The sequence below is a fragment of the Rhagoletis pomonella genome, unplaced genomic scaffold (genome assembly GCF_013731165.1).
Source record: "Rhagoletis pomonella isolate Grant_MI unplaced genomic scaffold, Rhpom_1.0 Rhpom_scaffold_00011, whole genome shotgun sequence".
NCBI lineage: Eukaryota > Metazoa > Arthropoda > Insecta > Diptera > Tephritidae > Rhagoletis > Rhagoletis pomonella.
This window is the reverse complement of record NW_023458565.1, coordinates 13,685,570-13,693,250: the sequence shown is the minus strand read 5'-3', so window position 1 is coordinate 13,693,250 and position 7,681 is coordinate 13,685,570.

Genomic DNA, 7,681 nt, shown 5'->3' with positions numbered 1-7,681 from the left:
CTTACCAGTTTTTTGGGTACAAGAACGGCAAAACGTGATAGTTGGTAAAAACTGGTACGAACTAGCGCGTACAAGAACGCTACTATTGCCTTCCGCGAAAAATTGCTGTATGTTCTTTTTGTTGTTTATTGGAAAATTGCCGCAAGCATTTTTGTGCAAAATTTGTCTTCAGTGCTTTGAACAAATAAAAAAGCAATAAATTTGGTGTTTTTCGTATCGATTTAAGAAGTAATTAGTGATTAAAATAGTGAATCTCAATCGGGAATAACGAATGTGCCAGTTCTAGAAAATATCCAATAATTGTAAAAAATTGTAGTTCTAAATCATAGTAGATGTTTGTATGAATGTATGTATGTAATTAGTTACTGCTCCGTGTACTTAACGAAAATTCTAAATTTTGATGAAAGGTAAGTTTAAAGGTTTATATCCATATCTTAGTACATATTGAAGGAATCCCTGATAACAAATGAGCATAGTAGGTAGAGAAAGCGAATAAAGGCGGTACCAGCGGCGTCATTTTTATCAATGTGAAACTTGCTTATTCGCGTTGCAAGTCTTTTAATCTTTGTGTAAAATTCTGTAGTAAAGTACTTTTAATAATGTGCCGCGCTAACCGAGTAGCTGTATTTTGTTAAAATATGCATACATATACATATGTATGTATGTATATCGCGATAAGTGAAGTGCATTGAACTCTACGATGGTCAAGGACACAACACGCCCATTGCAGTGGAGCAGAATGACTGGATTTTTAAGATTAGAGGTAAGAGCTATGCTATTTTCTAAGATCTAATTCAATATTGCCAGTTTAAAGCGAATTTTGTTCTATTTTTTGGTTGTATTTGAAATGAAAAATTCGTTGGTCATAGAAATTGACCCATGTTCCTGCTAACGGGCCAGTCTTTCATTGCCAGTTCATCATACTCATAGGGAATTTACATGAGGCGAATAGGTTTGTTCACCAACCTACTCGAAGTAACTTCGAGTTACACATACGCGTTCCACAAGTTTCTTTGATATACGCTCACAGTTTGGACTTTGCTCGAGTTTTTCTACAAGTAGCTTGTAGAACAAACCTAATATCGAGGGCTCATATTCAATATTCTCTATCTGCAATTTTCACAAAAACAACTTTGTGATGTTAGAACCCCTCTGGGTCTTATTTGTCATTACTGGTGTTAATTCTGGCTTTGCAATTTAAAAGTAAATTCTTCTCTCGAGCGTGATACAAGGTCAGCATTAATATCACCGAGGACAGTTAAGTCTTAGGTGGATTTTTATATTAGAATCTCATTTTTGTGAAGATGCAGATAGAGGGTATTGAATATAAGCCCTCGATATGTTAGAGGTTTAATTATTTAAAAATAAGTCTGACGTTTTTTTGTCGGGTGTTGCTAGTTATCTCGAAAATAACTTTCAGTTTAATAACAACAAATTTGAATAGTCGAATGGCTTTTACCTATAACTTACAATTCTTTTGGGAAATGTTTAGTTATTGGCCCATCGTTTTTGGGGTGGGGGCGGAGGTGGAGGGTGCGTGGCCCCCAAACCCCCCTCATTCGAAAGGGGCCAGTCGCCACTTTACGAAAAGCCCCACCCCCCCTTAGGGACCTCCCACAGACCCCTAGGGAACCGTTTGAAAATGGGGTAAAAACGGCATTTTCCGAGTCAAACTGAGCAGTTTGAAGTGGAATATAACCCAACTAACAGAATCTGTGGGGTTTTTAAATAAAAGAAGTTATCCCAAGGTGGTTATCACGCGAAAAAAGGAGGGCTAAACACCTTTCGCAGAGAACACCTTTGTGCGTAGGCGGCCTTCGGCCGCACTTAGGGATTATAACCCTCAGACAGTAGAATTCTCCTTTCTGTGTAGCCAAAGAAGGGGGGCTGAACACCTTTTGCAGAGAACACCTTTCTGCGTAGGCGGCCTTCGGCCGCACTTAGGGATTATAACCCTCAGGCAGTAGAATTCTCCTTTCTGTGTTGCCAAAGAAGGGGGGCTGAACACCTTTTGCAGAGAACACCTTTCTACGTAGGCGGCCTTCGGCCGCACTTAGGGATTATAACCCTCAGGCAGTAGAATTCCCCTTTCTGTTTTGCGAAGAAAAGGAGCTGAACACCTTTTGCAGAGAACACCTTTGTATATTTTTAATGCTTACTGGGTTATATCCTATCTTCTTTTGTCTCTCATTCTTTTGCATATTTTGGAGTTTGACAGCTGAACTCCGCCATTTAATTTGCATATGCAACCAAAGTCAGACGCGTGATTTTGAAGGTGTTTTTATTATAACGCTTTTATCAACTTGCAATGTTGTGGATCCAGAAGTTTTCAATGTTGTGTGTCCGACACCAAAGCAAAGCTTTGAAAAGCTCCTATAAAAAAGCATAGTGAATAGGGCGAGGTAGATGACATCTAGATGTCGCCCTATGTACTACGTTTGCTACACCGGAAATAGCCGACACGCCATTTCTTTAAATAAAATTAGTTTGACTATTGTCAACTAAATCGAATGCTTTGTAAGTGAAGTGACTTGTGGACCACTTGAGGTATAGGTTGACCAGTTGGTAACCACTTTGGGACCAGTTGGTAACTAGTTCGTGGGACCAGTTGGTAACCAGTCGGGGACCAGTCCGGGAACCAGTTGGGAACCAGTTTGGGACTAGTCCGAAACTACTTACCTTCGGACCAGTTGGGGACCAGTTGGTCTTTTTAAGCTCCTGTGGCCGTTTTAAGGGTAATTCTTGGGCTCCTGCACTGCCGCTAGGGGTTTCTGCCTTCTACGGTGGTAATTTTGGGCCGGGTTGAGAAGTATTATTTTCTACTTTTTAGTCCATTTATAAAAGCGTTGTATATTAAAAAGTTTTTTTTATATTATTTATTATTTAATGAATTGTGATGAATTGGTTAATATTAAAGTCGTAAAGCAAGTTATAACAAATCAAGTAAAGTGTAAAGTGAAGGGGAATACAAAAATATATTGGTGAAGTGGCTAATTTAAGCAGAATAGGAGTGATAAATGTACGCTAATTTCCGAATTTTACAAAAAAAGGCATATTTCAAACCCAATTTGTAAATAAATTAGTAACCAAAATTTACAAAAGTGAGTGTTAAAATATTGCGTGGACCCTTGACTACAAGTGTGTGAAATTTTTTTTTGGATCGGACCACCCATTTGGACGGAATAGCCCGAAATAGTTGTGAGCGGTACTAAACCCCACCCGTTAGATACTCTTTTTAGCGAATTCTTAGACTTTCAAAGTTTTTGCGTTGTTGAAAAAATTAATTTAAGCCATGGGGAATTATAGATGAAGTTTTTAAATAGTGGTACTTTTCCACAGTTTGAGAAAATATGTAATTTTTTATTTTTTTTTAATACCACACTCAAACAAAGCAACTCTCAGATCTTAAGTATAAAGTTTTCTTTCTGGCGCAAAGAAAGAAACCGGCTTCTAAATAAATTTTTTTTAAGTGAACTTCATATTAAAAGTAATTTTAAAATGGAAAATATAGAATTCTTTGACTATTTCAACACTGAAGATGAAAATGATTCGTTATTGCTATTCAAAAATGTCGTAAATATAAAATACTTAGGGAGTTCACAAGGTGTTGTATTCTGTCGTACTGTTGTATGTCATAAACTTTAAACGCCTAAAACTATATTTAAGGAATTCGCAAGCTAACATAAAAGTTGTATTATGAAATTTCACACAATTAAAAAATAGTTGGTGGTGAGTTCAAGTCCTCTAAACATTTATTTAGCCGTTAAAAACTTTACAACATACAACAATACGACAAGTACGACACCTTGTCAACCACCCAACTGTGTATAATGATGTGTACACTCATGTTAAAATGAACAACTCTTTTCTTATGAACTATATTTTATTTATATACCAAAATATTGTTAAAAACAACTACTCTGGCGTTTTAAAGTATTATCTGATGCTTACATTCATAATTCTGCTTTGAAGAAAAATGTACTGAAAAGTACTGATTTTTTTAGCATGAAAAAGTCTAACGTACTGATTTCGCGCATAAAAAATCTGGCAACCCTAGTTTAAACTCAGTTTAGAGCATAGACAGACGGCAGCATTGATCCGGATTAACGGCGCAGTTGATCTGATTAAAATTGTGTCTTCGCAGACGGGAGTAAAGCGCATTAACGAGCTGCAAGGTCATGGGTTCGAGTCCCACGGCCAGTAGAATCTTCATTTCTTTCTTTTTTATCCATTTTTTTTTTTATCAAGCTCTCTAAAGATATATTTGAAAGATTAAAAAACTCATTTAGGTTATTACAGACTAGGGCTGATGATACCCGAGGGTAAATCGTGTATTTTTTATATTTTTTATGAAGGGTATTGCGCATTTTCTTCCATATAAGGCATCAACAAAACTTACTTCTACATGGAAAAAAATGCGCAACACCCTCCACAAAAAAATTCTAAAAAAACGGTAATTTTTAGCGACTTGAAACTTAGACATTATTGAATGGGCTATAAAAGTACCTACAGTGAAACCTGTTTAAAAAATATAACCGACTTCTTCATGATCAAATAATCGGATCTAAACCAAATTACCTTTCCGAGGCAAAAAGAATTATCGAAATGGTTTGACGTGGTCCAAAGTTATGCGGTAATATACATAAAAAAAAATATATTCCGACGAACTGATAACCTCCTCCTTTTTGGAAGTCGGTTAAAAAGATAGATGGAAATACCCATATCTTCGCCATTATTGGGAAGTTTAGTCATATTTTAGGCTGAACATGTTCTCCTTATCAAGCTTAGCAATTGTATGATGAAATCTCTAAAAACGTAAATTTTTTAATTACATCTGTATATTATTAAACGTGCGATATAATCAGGAATAAGGGCTTTTCCCTTGCCCTTTACAACTAAAAGCCAGTATGCAGCTCTCAAGAAAATGGTCAAGAAAAAATGCCACTATTTCGTGCGTGTGTCCAAGGAATTTTAGCATCTGATGCTTCACAGCATGTTGCCTCACTCTTTCCTCGAGAAATAATGTAACGGGCATATATTCTGTTGCAAATATGGGGTGTCTTATGCTATTTTTCACAAAAAAACTTTAGAAAACCGCAGCAGAGAGCGTAGCAAATTTCTTAAGAACTGCGTACTGCTTCAAGGAAATTTGACACAAGAAAATTTCTTAGCCATTTCTTGTACATCATTTTACATGGAGCTTTTGCTTTTCATGAGAGCTGCATACAGGGCATGAATCACGTATGACGACAATCGTCTGAACGATAACGTGTCGAGATAGTCTTGCTTCATAAAAATCAAAACTGTTTAATGGTTTGTGGGACATCGTCAACTCGATCCCAGTTTTGCTTCACGTAACAGTAACAGTAACACGTAACAGCAACACAAATGCATAAATCAGTGTTTTGACAACGTCGTTTTGTCAGTATCGTTTGAACGACTATCGTTTCAAAGTTACGTGATTCATGCCCTGGCTTTTAAGGTAGAAAAGGCAGAAAAAGGCAAATATCTTTAAAAGGGCAACATCAAATGTGTATATATGGAATCAGGGAAAGCTGAATCGTGGACATTCTTAATCGAATATACTCTAACTCTTTAACAGAAAAAAAGGCAATTTCCATAAAATCCGTTCCCTGGTTATGACTTTTCAGGGTGCTTAACACTCATAGTGACTAATTAAGGTGTATTTTTTATCCAAACGAAACAACAAAAATAACGATATTTTGGCAAAAAAAGGTATACTTTTCTCTCCGGATTTTTTGACTATACGGATATTCGAATATCTGAATAATAAATCCGAAGAAATGGATATCCAAAAAGTGTGTTCATATTCGGATATGTGAATAGTGATATCCGAATATTTGAATATAAAAAAAAAATTGTTTGTATATTAATGGAGTGGTCTATTATTTATTTTGCAGCACGATAGATTCAGTAATTTAATTCAGCAATTTAATCTCCGAAAATCCGTATAACCGAATGAATGGATATTAACCGGATAAAAAATGATCGGATATAAACCGGAAAACAAAATGTCGGAATATGAATCGGATATCCGTACTATTCGGTTTTTATCCGTATACACGAATATCTGAATATACGGAAAGGATTATGATAGTCTCATATAAAAGAGAAGAATAACAACTGATTTCGGTTTTATTAGACAGTACTTTGGACGAAGAAGGCGACTTTGCTGGTGAAAATAATGATGATATGTTTGACAGCAAACAATCTTTAGTTTCAACATTTTTCTTTTCCTCTACTGAGATGGGCATAAATTTAATTTTTTGGAATGAGTTAAAAAAAAAAATACATATATGATCTATTTTTTTTACTTTTTATATGTAGTTCTAAGTTTAATAAAAAAATAGTTTTTTATTTATTTCACTTTAAGTAAGATAGATAATAATAATATATTTATAGGTGGATAACAACCATGGTTAGTAATGATGTCAGCATTATACACGATAGTAATGCAGGGTTAAGAAGGCTTTATTTCAAAAATATATTTGAAAAGGTTTGCCACCTGTTTATAAATTCAGAGTAAATTTAATTAACAAGTTAAACGAAATACATACATATTTTAATATGAGTATCGAACGAGGGATGCTCAATGAGCTTTTTTCGAAAATATTTTTGAATAGGACTGCCACCTTTGTATCAATTAAAACCCATATACACTGGCGAACGAACCCGAGTGCATGTACGACGATAATTTTATTTGCCACAAAAAATCTTCCATGTAGCTCGGAGCTCGCTTGTGCTATGCAAATCCAATCAATGCGATTCTTCAGGTTTCTTTATACAAAAAATTAAAATACTATAGATAACAAATTACAGAAACCCGGAGCGCCATCAGTATTTTTTGCCATACTTGTATGTATATGTACAGTGGTGGAAGAAATAATAGAAACTTTTTATTTTGACCAGTTTTTACTATATTGCTATTATTTATTCAATATTTAGAATTTCTTAATAAAGGTCTAGCGCATTATATAACACGCACTATATAAATCCAAGTTTCCAACTTTGCACAAAAATTATAATAATTTAACAAATTTTTCCAAAGTCCCTCAAAAATTTTAAATTTTTTATTCAGATTTTTTTGAAAAATTTTTATTAGCCTATTAAATTTTAGTAGGTTAAAGTGCAAATTTCAAGGTGCTAAAATAGCGTTGATTTTTTAATAATTTTTTCGGCTGACGATGTTGTGCATTTTCTTCCATATAAAGCACAAAATTAATTTTTCAAAAAAATCTGAATAAAAAGTTTGAAATTTTTGGGGGACTTTGGTATAATTTTTATAATTTTTGTGCAAAGTAGGAAATGTGGATTTATATGATGCTTGTTATATAATGTGCTAGACTTTTATAAAAAAAATATAAAACATCGAATAAACAAAAGCAATATAGTCAAAAGTGGTCAAAATAAAAAGTTTCTATTATTTCTTCCACCACTGTATATACATTTGTATATATGTATGTATATTAAAACTACATACACAAATTAGTGTGTATTTTTAATTAATCTCACTTTCTCTGCCGCTTTTCATCAAACTGATTTGGAATGATGAGCGCGTCGACTGAATTGCTAACATTAAACTTTATAATTTTCAAGATTTCTATTTTTTGCTGGCATCCGCAGTCGACTTTTATATTCACAAAAATTCTATATCTACATT